A 16535-nucleotide genomic window follows, 5' to 3' on the forward strand; every position below is an offset into this window, starting at 1 on the left:
GTGCTTAATAATTAAAGGAAAAAAATTTTTGTTCCCTTTTTTTCTACTCTAATTCTTAACCCATATTAAGTTATAGTCACCTCCTTGGTGTCACCGCTAGGACCCCTTATTAACTGGCCTACTAAAGGCAGAAAATCCTACAGTTTCTAGAAGATGTGATCAGAGCTCAAGCCACTAGCAGCTTCTCAGTCCACCATCTTCTGGGAACTGCCCTTCTCCCCTTCTTTTAAGTGAAAAAGATATCTAGGGCCATTTTTTTCTTTTTGCTTTTTTTTTTTTTTTTTGCCTCTAGGTTTATTGCTGGCACTCAGTGTCAGCACTACAAATCCACTGCTCCTGGAGGCTATATTTTTTCCCTTTTGTTGCCCTTTTTGTTTATCATTGTTGTTATTATTGTTGTTGTTATCGTTGTCTTTGTTGGTTGATAGGACAGAGGATAAATCGAGAGAGGAGGGGAAGGCAGAGAGGGAGAAAGAATGATAGATACCTACAGACCTGCTTTACCCCTGAATGAGAAGAACTGAAACCACCACCAGAAATCCTTGAAGCCATTCAGGGAATGATCCATTTATTACATGTGTAAGTCAGCTTTTTATAATCACAGCAGAGTATATGTTGACATATATTGGAAATCATAACATGTTTTTGAGTTAGGTTTTTCTTTAACAAAAGGTCAAAGTTACAACATTTGTGTATGCAGGCAAAAAATCAAGATTAGTACTTCTCTGTGTATTATTAGCCTAATTATCGAACATCTCAAGTTATAATCTACTATCTAGAAAGCACCTGAAGGAAGTAGCATACGAAAAAATAAAGTTCAGGGAGTAACTCACTATGCTAGTTTTCTATACACATGGGAACCCAACTTTCCCATGCTGTTTTTACAGTCATAGGAGCTCTACATGAGATTTTTTCTCAAATTTGTAAATGTTAGTATGCTACACCCTGCTACCTTAGCTCAAATTATAGTTCTATTACTTTCAGATATATATGCCATGGGAAGGCACATGTTCTAGTTTCTTTAGTTCTTCTTCCAAAATGGCTCTGTGACCAAGCTTAATGTCACCTCGCCCCCACAAGTTGTGTACTTAAATTTTCTTCCTATCCAGTTTATGACCTGTACCAACCAACCCATAGCAGCATGGGGTCATTTCATCCTCAAGACATTTTAGAAGAAGGCCATTTCTTGGCCTTTCCCTCTAGTAAATGCAAAACCTGAAATATTTCCTATATTTAGTTCCCTAGGCTCTCTTGAGCTATATCCTCAATTTTAATATCTGGGTCTGAAGACCTTACTTATTTGCATGGGCTCTCATATTTTCATGTAAAGAAGAAAAATAAGTAAGCCAGACTCCAATATCCTATTGTCTGTAAGCCACCCCCATCTCTCTCTGTGTGTGTGTGTGTGTGTGTGTGTGTGTGTGTGTGTGTGATATGAGAGCTAAAAACATTATATAGAAAAAGGAGAGTCTATTTAACAAATGGTCCTGGGTGTATTGGGTTGAAACATGCAGAAGAAGGAAACTGGCCATAAATGTCAACTCCAAGTGGATCAAGGATTTGTATATTAGTCCAAATCCTATGAAATCCTTAGAGGAATACATTGATAGAAAGAAGTATTTTCAATGTAAGCTTAAAAACACCTTCAACGATTCAAGTCTAAACCACAAGAAAAGCAATAATAAACCAATGTACCCCTCTTATCCTATTGTATTTTCAGTATTTCCATTTTAAAAATTTTAAAAAATTAAAAAGAAGTTAGTTAATCCAAATTTTCTTTTGTTACAGGAACACCTCATGCACACTACAATTCCAATAATGACTAGTCAACATTTATTGAGTTCCCACTATGTGTTTATGTTTGACTGGAGTGTGGTAATAGTGGACCACGAAGCTACACTGCACTGATGGACTTTCAATAATAATCCAATGGGATTACTACCTCTCATTCACTGTTTCAGAAGTGATTCTGTTTCCTTTCTTTCATTTTCTCAGGTAGCATGAAACACGGTGGAAAGACTATCAAAGGAAAGCATGTGATTTGCCCTTGCCTGTAACATTTTGGCTAGGTGTCTCAGAAGTGAACTAAGCATTATAGCTTCTAGAGACAGTTATGATTTTATCAAAATATTTTTCTCTTCCTTACACATACATAATTAAGCCATATATCTAAACTTTCTTTATAATTAGACATGGCTATGAGTTTGAGTTCCAGCAAACAGAGTGCCAGTAGAAGTGCTCTATGTACCTTAACAGACATAGCTCCTAAAGCTAATTTTAAAGTGTGTTATCTTCGATTTCTTCCATCATTAATAGAGAAGATATATATATTCTCAAGAGGATGTCTGTGCCTCCATAATCTTAGGTTTTGAATTAGTTCCTGCAGAAGACTATATAACAAGAACACCCACCTTAACATAACCAACCAGAATTTATGTGAATGAAACATAAACTTATGCTTCATTAAGCATTGTGTATTAAGCTGGAAGAATTATCTCTTGCTGTTATTGCTGTATCTAGCATTATGTCAACATTGAAATCAGTGATCCTTGGCTTCCTGGAGCTTGCAATTTAGTGGACATATAGTATTGGAACATTCAGAGTTCCATAAAAGTTAAGTGGGGTGAAAAACTTGATGTTAGTAGAGGGCAGAAGATTTCACACAATGTGTGATGAGACTTGAAGAGAAAAGAGAATCCTCACAAGAAAGGAAATCAAGCTGAGGGTAGTTTGTGTACAAATTCCAAAAAAGGGGAAAGTTCAAGAAGAGTACAAGCGAAGATCAGAAGGAGATGAACTTGGGGAAGGGCCACAGGGGTTCAAGCACTGGTGGAAAATGAAAAGTTGCCAAGTCACTAAATGAACATATGTCAACGTGAGCCCAGGAATTAATATATTTTGGAAATATGTGGAGATTTTGAGTAAGACAGTATGAGTCAAATTTCTTCTTGACATCAGTTCAAGCTGATTACAAGACAAGAGGACCAAGGGTCAAGGAATGAAGGCTCTGGCCACACCACAGCATTGTTGCTAAAAATTCTGGAGTCTCTGACTCCTATCCTACACCCATCTATCAATATTCTTATCCCTTTCTTCCAGAGAAGTAACCCAGTGAGTGGTCTTGCCTTCACTTTACCCTTCACAGAAGTTGTTCATCTGGGCAATAAGCCACAGGCTGTGCACTGCAGCTGCAGCTTGTGAACACCCTCCAGGAGGCCAGATCCCAGGAGCCAGGAGTCAAAGGGAAAGAGCAACCACCTGCATGTTTTAGTGTGCCTGATTAATTTCAAATGAATATTCCAATGTTTCATATGATACTGGAAAGCACTCCAACATCCTGCAATTAACCTTGAAAGGATATGCTCCATGCAGGAAGACCAAATGAGGGTGACTTGATCTTAGAGCATAGATAAACAAGTAAAACTATAGACTGCACTGGTAGGAACCTTTGATATCATCCCTGTTAAAGTGCCTTGTACAACAGCTGAGAAAACTGAAGTTCAAGGAGTGGTCATGGATTTCTCTAAGTTATAGAGTGAGTCAGTAGCATAGACAGGATCTCCTCTAGTTGTCAACTTGTGGCTTGGTACTCTTTCACAATACTAATCAGGTATCTAGACCAACTAAAGGGAGCATGCTGAAAGATGGTGATGGATGAGATAACAGGTGATTCCAAGGGAGGGTTGTTGAACACCGGGCAAAATGTTACAAGCAAAAGCCAATCATATGCTTTCCTTTGACAGTCTTTCCATCAGTTTCATGATATCTGATACTAAATAAATTAAAATTACTTCAATAGGAAATGCTCCACCTAAAATGGAACTAAGGAACCTTATGAGCTAGGAAAGGTCCCCCCAGAATACTAGAACTATAGGGTTGACATACCAGGCCTGTGATGCATGTTGAGGTGGCACTGGTTGCACTGATTTAGTTGAGATCATCAGATACAATATCAAATGGTATGGATCAAGAGATGCATGAAGGAAAATGAGTCACACCCCAGAGGTTCCAGGACTGGGAGAAATATGAGTTTTATAGAGAATGAGTAAAGCTATTTGCTGTCTTAGATTTTAAGAAGGCAATAGATAATTATTATTATAACCAAGATGTTACTTTGGTTTACTTTGAAAATCCCATGGTTGTGAATTACTGTGCTTTATGAGACCTTACCATGATTTATGTCATTTAATGATATTTACAAATAACTATATTATATACACTGATAAGACCGGTTACTTCTCATCTCTTTGGTCTAAAATGACTTGGTCTAAGATCGTATCCTCGGCCTAATGTGATTTAATAGTTTAAAAAATCATAATTAGAAATTAATTAACTATTAAAGCCCAATGTTGAAGTCCAATTAGCTTACTCATTTGAAACCTTAAGTGCTTAGATTGAAGGAATATATACTCAGAACTGGTCTATGCATTAAAAAAGCTTGAGATATTTAATCTATTTTCCTCTCACATACTGATGAAATAGTGATTTAGAAGACTATAAGTTAATGAAAGTAGCTTAATATTATAAGTTAATGTTAACATCATTCCCACCACCAAAGATCCCTACATCCCTACCCTAACTCCCCTGTAGTGGAGCTAAGAATCTAACACCCCTGGTTTTTCACTCAGTCAAATTCTGCTTTGCATTTCCCTTTCTGTTCTTTTTTCTCAACTTTTGTTTGAGATTACCTCATACTCATCTTTCTCTTTTTGGTTTATCTCACATAATATAATTCCTTCAAGCTAAAAAGAACACCATTAAGTACTTAATCAAATATTTTCTACATAGACCTAGATACCCTCCTCATCTACTTCCTATTTCACTTTCCTCAATCCTCTGAGTCTAACCTTGTCAGGCAAAGAAAGGACTACAAAAGCTGGATTATAGCAAGAAACCATAACTTTTTAATGATGCCCCTTTTGGTCACTACCAGGCTACTTCATCATCTGGGGCACTAGTCAGGGAATGCTTGGATTTCCACATAGATAAGCCTGGCACTCTGAGAGATCCCTCTCTCCATCCTCACTGGTCATCTCCATTAGTAACAACATCATAAACCCTCATGTGGGAATCTGCAGGACACTGCCCTCAATGTAGATAGAACAGCTATGGTAGAAATTGCCCCCTCTCTGAAAAGAGGCTAGGTCAAAATAATCTGCCACTAGAGGAAGACTGGTGGTGAAGTGAGTGCAGCCTACAATGTTCCTAGCTATGACTGTGGAAGGTGAGCTCAGACCTACAGGGATGCATAGGCTACGCAGGCTCCTGTGCTAAATATGAATAGATGTGAGCCTTAGGCCAGATCAATGAGTTTATAGTTAATGGTATTTATATACTCTTCCCATACTTGGGAGCTACAGTCTTCCCTGATCCAGCTTTCTAGTCCAATTTCCAGCTCTGACACCATATTCCCAGACAATACTTTCAGCCCACATGCATGTTAGCAGTAGGGATCAGGCAAAAACTAGTAAAGTCATGGGCCTCCAGTAATATACCTAAAGTAAACTTCCTAGCTTCTTCCAACGTAAAGACATCAAATCGCATCTGCTATATTCTTACATTTAGGTTCCTGATTAATAAACAGTTTGTTCTGCTTTATATTTTAATGTTTTATGGCCACAAAGTTGCAGATGCTACCATGATGCCAACCTGACTTCCCTGGGCAGACAACCTCACTAGGGTGTATTGGAATCCCACCTCCCCCAGAGCCCTACCCCACTAAGGAAAGACAGAGAAAGGTTGGGGGTATGGATCAATCTGTCAATACCCATGTCCAGTGGAGAAGCAATTACAGAATCCAGACTTCCCACCTTTAGCACCCCATAAAGATCTTTGGTTCATACTCCCAGAGGGATAAAGAATAGGGAACAATTCAATGGAGGAGATAGGATAAGGAACTGTAGCAGTGGAAATTGTATGAAATTGTAAACCTCTTATTCCACAACCTTGTTGATCATTATTAAATTGCCAATTAAAAATACAAAATAAAAAACTGAATGAACAATAAAAATATGTGAGATAGAAGGGTAACATCAACCAAAAGGCTTACTTCATGGTTTTATTCTATAAGCTCAAGAGGTAGAATTGTAACAGAATTATCACTCAAATCAATCAAACTTGTCTTTGTTCTACCCAGTGGGGCAACTGGAGTGGTATATTTCAATTGTAGAGCTGCTGTTGATCGCCATATCATTTAAATGGTCTAAAGCAGATCATTTTAACTGCTGCTAAGGAGAAAGAGACAGAGACAGAGAGACAGAGAGAGATATAGGTTGAGGGAGAGAATTCACAAAAAACTGATTAATTAGGTCAGTTTAGTCAACCAACAAATCAATTTAATGGTACATGGGGGTGGGAGGGATGGGTGCCAAAAAAGAATAAATACAGCTTGATTACCTTTGAGGAAAAGGATAACAGTAATGGAGCACAAAACTCAAAGAAGGAAAAGTGAATTGGTTCACATATAATTTATGCTGCCTGTAAAGCTTTTTTTTCATAATAAAGGATGCCCAAGTGATTGTTTTTAAAATAAAATTCACAGGAGCCTGGCTGTGGTGTATCAGGTTGAGTGCACACGTTACAGTGTGCAAAGACCCTGGTTCAAACCCCAATCTCCAACTACAAGGTACAAAACTTCATGAGTGGTGAAACAGTGGTGCAAATCTCTATCTATTATCTATCTATCTATCTGTCTATCTATCTATCTATCTATTTATCTATCTATCTATCATCTATCTGTATATATACCATCTATCTATCCACTCATCCATCTTTATCTTTCTGTTCCTACTTCCCTTCTGCCATTCTTTCTGACTCCCCTTTCCCTCTCACATTCTATTCTCTATTTTTTACAATATTTTGTTTACTTTATTTTATTTTTTAATTTTTTATTTATTTAAAAAAGGATACATTAACAAAACCATAGGATAAGAGGGGTACAACTCCACACAATTCCCACCACCAGATCTCCGTATCCCATCCCCTCCCCCTAATAGTTTTCCTATTCTTTAACCCTCTGGGAGTATGGACCCAAGGTCATTGTGGGATGCAGAAGATGGAAGGTCTGGCTTCTGTAATTGCTTCTCCACTGAACATGGGCATTGACTGGTATGTTGTTAATATTTCGGAGGCTCTGGCCGGGCTGGCTTGCTTCACGGCGGGTAACAGAGACGCGGAGACAACGGCTGGGCAGGGAAGCTGTATTTCTTTATTCAGGAACAACGATTCATAAACTAAGACAAACTAATCACCAAACAGAACTCTGCTGTCTCTTTGCTGCGGCACAAGCACTCTTTCTTTTTTTCTCTCGAACTCAGGAACCCTCTCCCTTACTCTGGAACTCAGGAACTCTGGAACTCTCTTACTGGGGAACCCTCTGAAACTCTTCCACTGTGGAACTCTCTCTTACTCTGTAACTCTGAAACTCTCGAACTCAGGAACTCTCGGACTCAGGAACCCTCTCTCGGGGTTCCTTGGAGCGGGGCCAAGCAGGCCCGCGAAATTAACAGGACTGATGCAATTCTCTTGGCGGGGAAGAACTACCCAATGTAAAGCATACAACACTGGTAGATCCATACTCCCAGCCTGTTTCTCTCTTTCCCTAGTAGGGTGGGGCTCTGGAGAAGCAGAGCTCCAGGACATTTTGGTGGGGTCATCTGTCCAGGGAAGTCTGGTCAGCATAATGCTGGCATCTGGAACCTGGTGCCTGAAAAGAGAGTTAACATATAAAGCCAAACAATTGTTGAACAATCATGGGCATATAGGCTGGAGTAGTGCAGATGAAGTGTTGGGGGGTACTCACTGCAGACTATTGTGTACTCTTGCTTTCAGGTATATATTTTGCCCTAATTTATGGATACGTGTGAATATATGCTCTATCTCACAGAACCTAGTCTATATCTAGGATTTGGGACTTTGTTAGGAAGTAAAACCGCCTGGAATGAAATTAGAGAACACTGTGAAAGGAATGATCACACCCGAGTAATGAAGCTGAAGGGTTGTCATTCCACACCTGAAGTCTCTGGACACAGTCTGAAGTGAAGAATGCTGGGGTGGTACTCATTGTGTTGATTAGGTTGAGATCAGCTGATGCAATATTATTTGGTATGAATTGAGAGAAGCATGCAGGAAAGTGCGCCCCACCCTAAGGTTCCAGGACTGAGGGAAATATAGCTCTATAGTGGAAATGTGAGGTTCCTGCTGTCATAGAGTTCAAGGAGACAATAGATAGTTATTGCTATAATCACATTATTTGGTAATTGGGTTAACACTTAAAAATCCCTTTTTTATAATTTGCTGTATAATACCCAACATCACCATGATTTATGTCCTTTGACATTATTTGTATATAGGTGTGCTACTGGTTGCTTCTGTTTTCCTTGGTCTAGGTTTTTGAGAGAATCAGCATATCAAAGACTCAGCCTGTTTATTAAAAAGACTCAGTCTGTGCTTTAAAAAGTTTGAGACATACAATCAATTTTCCCCTCTCATATTAACTAAACAGTGATTTATATGACTACAAATTAATAGGAATGCACATAAACACCATTCCCACCACCAAAAGACTGTGTCCCATCCCACCCCCCACCTCCCCCACCCCCTGCCACCATGGGAAGCCGAATATCCACCCTCACCCCAGGGTTTTTACTTTGGTGCCCTACTCCAGGTTTAATCAAATCCTGCTTTTAGTTTCCCTTTCTGTTCTTCTTTCTCAACTTCTGTTGATGAGTGGGATCATCCCATACTCATCTTTATCTTTCTGGCTTAGTTCACTTAACGTAATTCCTTTTAGCTCTGTCCAAGGTGGGTCAGAGAAGGTGGGTCCATTGTTCTTAATAGTTACATAGTATTCATATATATCACAGCTTTCTCAGCAACTCATCTGTTGTTTTGCACCTGGGTTGTTTCCAGGGATTAACTATTATGAATTGTGCTGCTATGAACATAGGTGTACACATATATTTTTGGTTGGGTGTTATGGAGTCCTTGGGGTATATCCCTAGGAGAGGAATTACTGGGTCATATGGTAGGTCCATGTCTAGACTTGTGAGAGTTCTCCAGACTGCTCTCCACAGAGGCTGGACCAGTTTACACTCCCACCAGCAGTGCATAAGGGATCCTCTGTCCCCACAACCTCTCCAGCATTTGTTGGTACTCTTCTTTTTGATGTATGCCATTCTCACAGGGGTGAAATGGTATCTCAATGTTGTCTTTATTTTCATTTCTCTGACAATCAGCGACCTGGAGCAAGTTTTCATGTGTTTGTTAGCCTTTTGGATCTCTTCTGTAGTGAATGTTCTGTCCATATCATCTGCCCATTTTGGGATAGCATCATTTGCTTTTTTGGTGCTAAATTTGTTGAGCTCTTTGTATATTTTGGTGATTAGTCTCTTGTCTGATGTATGGCATGTGAAGATCTTCTCCCATTCTGTGAGGAGTCTCCTTGTTTGTGTGATAGTTTTTGGTTTTTTTTTTGGCTGTGCAGAAGTTTTTAAATTTGATGTAGCCTCATTGATTTGTTTCTGCTTTAGTCTTCCTTGCAAGTGGGTTTGTATCATCAGGGATGTCCTTGAGGTTTAGATGGGAAAGTGTTCTTCCAATGTTTTCCTCTAAGTATTTGATAACTTTCTGGTCTAACATCCAGGTCCTTGATCCATTTGGAGTTGATTTTTGTTTCTGGTGAGATAAGGTGGTTCAGTTTCATTCTTCTGCATGTTTCAGTCCAGTTTTCCCAGCACCATTTATTGAAGAGAGCCTCCTTCCTCCATTTAATACTTTGGGGCCCCTTATCAAAGATTAGATGTCCATAGGTGTTGGGGTTTAGTTCTGGGCTTTTGATTCTGTTCCACTAGTCTGTGTGCCTATATTTGTTCCATTACCAGGCTGTTTTGATGATGATGGCCTTATAATATAGTTTGAGATCTGTGAGTGTGATACCTCCATTTCTGTTTCTTTTCCTCAAGATTTTTTTGGCTATTCTGGGTGTTTTCTGGTTCCAGATAAATTATTGTAGTTTATGTTCTATTATCTTAAAGAAGGTTGGTGGAACTTTGGTGGGGTTTATTTTATTTTTTTATAGAGATGAAGAGAAAGAGACACATACAGAGCACTGTTCAGCTCCGGATTTTGCAGTTGCAGAGGACTGAATTGGGACTTTCAAGCCTCTCGCATGAGAGGCTGTTTGCATAACTATTATGCTATCTCTCCCACCCTATTATTTTTTTAAATAAATGAAAGAAATTTCTCAGACCTAAAATAATAGAATTTCTCAATAAAGAAATAAACTTAGAGAAATTGCTTTCAACATAGGAATGGCAATGTTGGTATCACAGATAGTTTGAAAGACTTATAATTTGATATGAAAATAACCACTATGAAATAGAAAAAAGTAAGTTATAGACAGATGGATCATAGAAGAAAATCTCTACCTTCTCCCTCAGAGTTACATCTGAAAGTGTTTCAGGATGCAAATGAAAAAAAACCATATATATTACAATACGAGATATCCAACCTCACTGGTAGACAGGAATGCCAGTGTGACTTCCCTGGGCAGACAACCTCACCAATATGTTCTGGAACACCTTCTCTCAAGAGAAGTTTGGATGCTATTCTCTGCCTTAATCCAGCTTTCAAGTTACTGTCTCTATTGTGACACCATCCTCCCAGATAACATTTCTAATCCACCTTCATGTTAGGTATCAAGTTCAAGTAGGAATTTTCTAAAGTTATGGGCTCTAGGAGCATATCTAAAATAAAACATCCTAGGTTTTTTCCACACTGAGTTCTCTATTCTTATATGGTCTAGTCTTACTGTTCCGTTCCTATTTACTAAACATTTTATGCTGCTTAGTATCTTAATGCCTTTCAGCCACAAGTTATAGATGCTACTACAATTCCATCCTGTCTTCCCTGGTCAGATGACCTTGCCATCATAACCTGAAACCTCAGCTGTCCATAGCCTAGCCTACTAGGAAAATATGGAAACTGGCTGGTAGTAGGGATCTACCTGCCAACGTCCATGACCAGTAGAAAAGTAATTAATTAAGCCAGAACTTCTTCCTTCTGTACCCCAAAAATAATTTTTATCTATACCCCCAGAAGGGGGTAAAGATAGAGGGATACAATCATCGGGCTCTGGACCTCAATTCCACTGGGACCTGAAACATTTGTTGTCAGGAATCTTTGTTTTCACACCATCACTATAAAGGAAGCAGATCTGGAAATTACCGAAGGAAGTCAGGCACTATTTTGCTTATCTGAGAGAGAAGAGGTAAAAATGAAAGACACCTAGACGTAGTAATATGTGTAAGGATGAATTAGAAAGGAAATGAATGCAGAATGATAGAAAATATATATGTATATACAGTATGATAAGGGGCTGGATGGTGGCAAATCTGGTTGAGTGCACACATTACAGAGAGAAACAACCCAGGTTCCCACTTGCAGGGGGCAGATTTCACAGGCAGTGAAGTAGTGCTATAGGTCTCTCTCTCTCTCTCTCTCTCTCTCTCTCTCTCTCTCTCTCTCTCTTTCTCCCTACCTCCCTCTTCCATCTCAATTTTTCTGTGTCTATACAAAATTAAAAATAATTTTAAAATATTTTTAAAAGACAGAATCATATAACTATAAAGTCAACCCATATCTGTGTCCATGGTAGAACTCTTGCAGCTTACACTGGAGGGGGGGGGGGTGGGGCACAGAACTCTAGTTGTGGGAACAGTGTGGAATTAAACCCCTATTATCTTATAATTTTGCAAATTACTAATAAATTTTTAATGAAAGAAAGTTATGGCAGGGTACATTTATTCTGAGAGATCTCCAGACTGCTCTTCACAGGTATTGAACTAATTTACATTCTTGCCAGCAGTGCAAGAGGGTTCTTTTTCTCCCACAACCTCTCCAGCATTTGTCATTACTTTTCTTTCTGGGGTATAAACCCTTTAAATCTTATCATTGTTAAACCAATTTTAAATAAGTATTATATTCTTAAAGGAATAAAGTGGATAGTATGACTTTAGTTTCACTAACCAAAAGAGGAAGGTAGTCCAATGAAATACTGACAGTTCACTTGGATAGTATTTTGCTTTTCTTTGTATGCGACTCAGATTCAAACTCAACCCTCTAGAGCATTGAAAAGAGCTCTAGTGCTGTGGCCTCTTGCATTAGCTCTCTTATTCTCTGCCTTTATCTAAAACAAAATAAAAAGGAAGGAAAGGTTTATGTGTTTATACATATAGAAAAGTAAGTAAATTCACACATAAATTTGATAGTTATTGCATTGGGAAGATAAGAGTTCTAAGAGAAAAAAAGGAGAAGAAAATATTTTGTCTCCTGTACAATGCTTTGCTTTTTGTAGAAAAAAATTATTACACTTTTAATTAAGATTTATTCTTTGTTGTTGCTGAGGTTTCACTATTCCTGGCTGAATTTTTCAGATAGAGAAAGCAGAACAGAGACACACTATAGAAACACTATAGCACTAAAGTGTCATTTATACCATAGGAGCTAGAACACTTGAACCCAAATCATACACATGGTGTATCATTTTCAATATGGAGAAAATATGACCACTTTTAGTCAGCAAGATTTTTTTTAATCCTTATAGACATTTTACACTTTTAGAACAGTTTACCCTGTATTTTTAATACTCTGAGGTCGATTAGGAAATAACAGATGCCACTTTCTGACTCCTAGAACCAATTTGTGAAAATCCAAGAATACTTTTTCCCCACAGATTAGAAAGTCTGTCACAGTGGAAGCTAGGTTCTTAGGAAACTCATGTTGTGGAATCAGGGCCAAAGGCCAGCACTGGCTCCTGAGGTCATACAATGAAGTGTATGTTCATCACACTGGGTACGTGGTTACAACTGAAATAAGAAAAACGTGGTTTCTTATGTGTCTCATAAACCAGTTCTAAAGGCATTTTCCGAAAAAAAAAAAAAAAAAAAAAAAGAAGAAGTCCAAAATGCTCCTCCAAGGTTGCTGTTTGGAAAGACAACACTAAACCACTTCAAAGTGGTTCTGGTCTACTGGTACAAAAATGTTCTGGTCTCTTGATGTGAAAAACACAAAAAGGCAGACTCATTTTATAGCCACACCAGTTCTGCTAAGTGAAATACCTACCTAGTCATGGATATTTGTACTTTTAACTCAATCTTGGAAAGTATTACTTCAATTGAATTAATGACATACCTATCCTGTTGTCAGTATGCTCTTAGTGTCCTCAAACCTGGAATGAAAACCTACCTCCCACAGAAAGACTGAAGAGTGATGTGGTTACTTTGTTCTACTACTATCACTACCTAAAGAGACTATTGGTTTTGAATGCCTAATTGCTATGTGCCAGACATTTGTGAAGTAACAAAGACATTGAGTCATGAGGAATTTAAGTAGCTTGTACAAGGCCACACAGCTAATGTGATTTGGATCTAAAGACTGAAACTACTGATTCAAAGTCCTTTTTGCTCTTACCCTTTTTACTATAGGTGTAAAAGGTCACAATGCATTTCCAGCTTCATCACTCAGTCTTATTTATTCAGTTATCCAAGAAGTCAATCAGACTTATTGATCACCTACAATGTATAAGCTACTGTGTTGGGGATACAGAGAAAAAAGTTTATTCTTCAGTGGGGAAGCAATTACAGAAGACAGATCTTCCGCCTTCTGCACCCCATATGATCCTGAGTCCATACTCCCGGAAGGATAAAGAATAGGAAAGCTATCAAGGGAGGGAATGGGATACAGAGTTCTGGTGGTGGTAATCGTATGAAAATGTACCCCTCTTATCCTATGGTCTTGTCAATATTTTCATTTTATAAATAAAAATTTAAAAAGATTTTTTAACCTTGAGAAACTTTCATTGCACTGTAGAATATAACTAAGCAATCATAAATGTTATGGGGAGTGATGACATAATGTGTACAAGAAACTCATGATTCTGGGGCCAGGTGGTAGCTCACCCAATTGAGCACATATGCGATCATACACAAAGACCCATGTTCAAGCCCCTGCTCTCCAGCAGCAGGGAGGAAATTTCACTAGAAATGAATCAGGACTGCAGATATTTCTCTTTAATGCTTTCTCTACCTACCCCTTCCCACTCTCAAACTCTCTATCAAAAAAGGAAGAGAGGGGGCCGGGTGTTAGCACAGCGGGTAAAGCGCACATGGCGCAAAACTCAAGGACCAACGTAAGGATCCTGGTTTGACCCACCTGAAGAGGAGTCACTTCACAAGCAGTGAAGCAGGTGTACAGGTGTCTGTCTTTCTCTCCCCCTCTCTGTCTTTCCCTCTTCTCTTGATTTCTCTCTGTCCTATCCAACAATAATGACAGCAACAACAACAATGATAAACAACAAGGGCAACAAAAGGGGAAAATATGGCATCCAGAGACAGTGGATTCATAGTGCAGGCACCGAGCCCCAGCAATAACCTTGGAGACAAAATAAATAAATAAATAAATAAATAAATAAATAAATAAAATGAGAAACTAAGTGTCTGAAAGGATTTTGATATGACCATTCATTAGGTACTTTCACAATTGCAGTTATAAATAAAACAAAGTAGGGTTCAGGCAATAGTGCTGTGGGTTAAGAGCACATGGCAGGAAGCATAAGGACCACTATAAGGATCTTGGTTCAAGCCCCCGGCTCTCCACCTGCAGGAAAGTCACTTCACAAACAGTGAAGCAGATCTGCAGGTGTCTATCTTTCTACCCCTCTCTGTCTTCCTCTCCTCTCTCCATTTCTTTCTGTCCTATCCAACAATGATGACATCAATAACAACAACAATAATAACTACAACAATAAAACAACAAGGGCAACAAAAAGGAATAAATAAAGATTTTAAAAAATAAAATAATATATATTTCCAGAAGAAAACATCTGAGAGATTAGTTTTCAGCTAATCTAGGGAGCACTGTGTTCACTGTTGAATGAGTTGACTTTCTTTTATTCATTGACAGTTATTCTTTAAGCAGATCATTGAAATCTAACTGTTGAGATCATTATGAGAAATGTATATACAAGCACGCAGGAACACACACACACACATGGGATAGGGCATATTCAGATGACAGACCATACAACTAAATTAAGGCTTACTTGTAAATAAACATCAAATAAGCCAGCTCACTCTCTAACACATGGAATATTTTCTTGCCTTTATGTAAGAGTGACGCTTTCATTTTACTGAATTTTTACTGTAAATATGAAAGACAAATAAGGCCTTTCAAACTGAAAGCTAGTAATTCTAGCATCCATAATTTCAAATTCTGTTTTCATGATCTTGCCTATGATCCTTCACAGCACTGCTCATTTGAGGAAAAGACAACCATTTAAGAGGTAAAGTTCAGGGTTGTTCGGTGGCTCACCAGATAGAGCATATGCTTTGCTATGCACACAGGCTGGGTTCAAGATCAAGCACAAAATGAGTATGTCAATTTGTCAGGGAAGTCCCAGTGCCATGGTGTTCTCTCCTGTCCTTTTTGTCTTCCCATATGCTTCTGGAATAACAAAATGAAAAAGTCAACTTGTGAACAGTGAAATCATGCACGCAAAGGTTCCAGTACTGAAAAACAAATAAGAGTGCTAAGATCCAGTATCTGTTCTATGGGCATTCACACTGACTTAATAGGCTCTGGTCGAATTATCCCACTCAATTTTTGAAATGTAATTGGTTTGGGTGATTTTCTACATATGTAGATGGATGTGACACTACATATACATTATCAGACGTTGATAAGATAAATTTATTTATTTATTTATTCATTCATCACAGGGGTTTCACCACTCTGGGCTGACTTTTTTTTTCCTTTTTTTAAAATATACTTATAAAATGGAAATACTGACAAGTCCATAGGATAAGAGGGGTACAATTCCACTCAATTCTCACCATCAGAACGCCTATCCCATTCTCTCCCCTGATAGCTTTCCTAGTCTTTATTCCCTGAGAGTATGGACCCAGGGTCATTATGGGGTGCAGAAGGTGGAAGGTCTGGCTTCTGTAATGGCTTCCCAACTGAGCATGGGCGATGGCAAGTTGACCCATACTCCCAGACTATCTCTCTCGTTCTCTAGTGGGAAGGAGCTCTGGGGAAGTGGGGCTCCAGGACACACTGGTGGGGTCATCTGCCCAGGGAAGTTTGGTTGGCATCATGTTAGCATCTGGAACCTGGTGGCTGAAAAAAGAGTTAACATATAAAGCCAAACAAATTGTTAACTAACCATGCACCTAAAGGGTGGAATATTGCTGATGAAGATTTTGGGGTCTCCGTTTTGGAGATAGTTAGTAGGCCTATTTTAATTATATTCCATAGGGCCCATGACTATACAAGTTTTTTCCTGAGCCTGACATCTGATTTGCTGGTGTACCCAAGTTATTGTATGGGGAGATGATGTCACGGATGAAAAAGGGCTAGAAAGTTGGATCAGGGAAGAGAGTAGCTCCCAAATATGGGAAAGGTGTATAAATATTGTTGGGACCCATATTCAGTTTAGGAGCCTATGTAACCTCTGCATCCCCATAGGTCTGAGCTCA

This window comes from Erinaceus europaeus, chromosome X (genome assembly GCF_950295315.1).
Source record: "Erinaceus europaeus chromosome X, mEriEur2.1, whole genome shotgun sequence".
Classification (NCBI taxonomy): Eukaryota; Metazoa; Chordata; class Mammalia; order Eulipotyphla; family Erinaceidae; genus Erinaceus; species Erinaceus europaeus.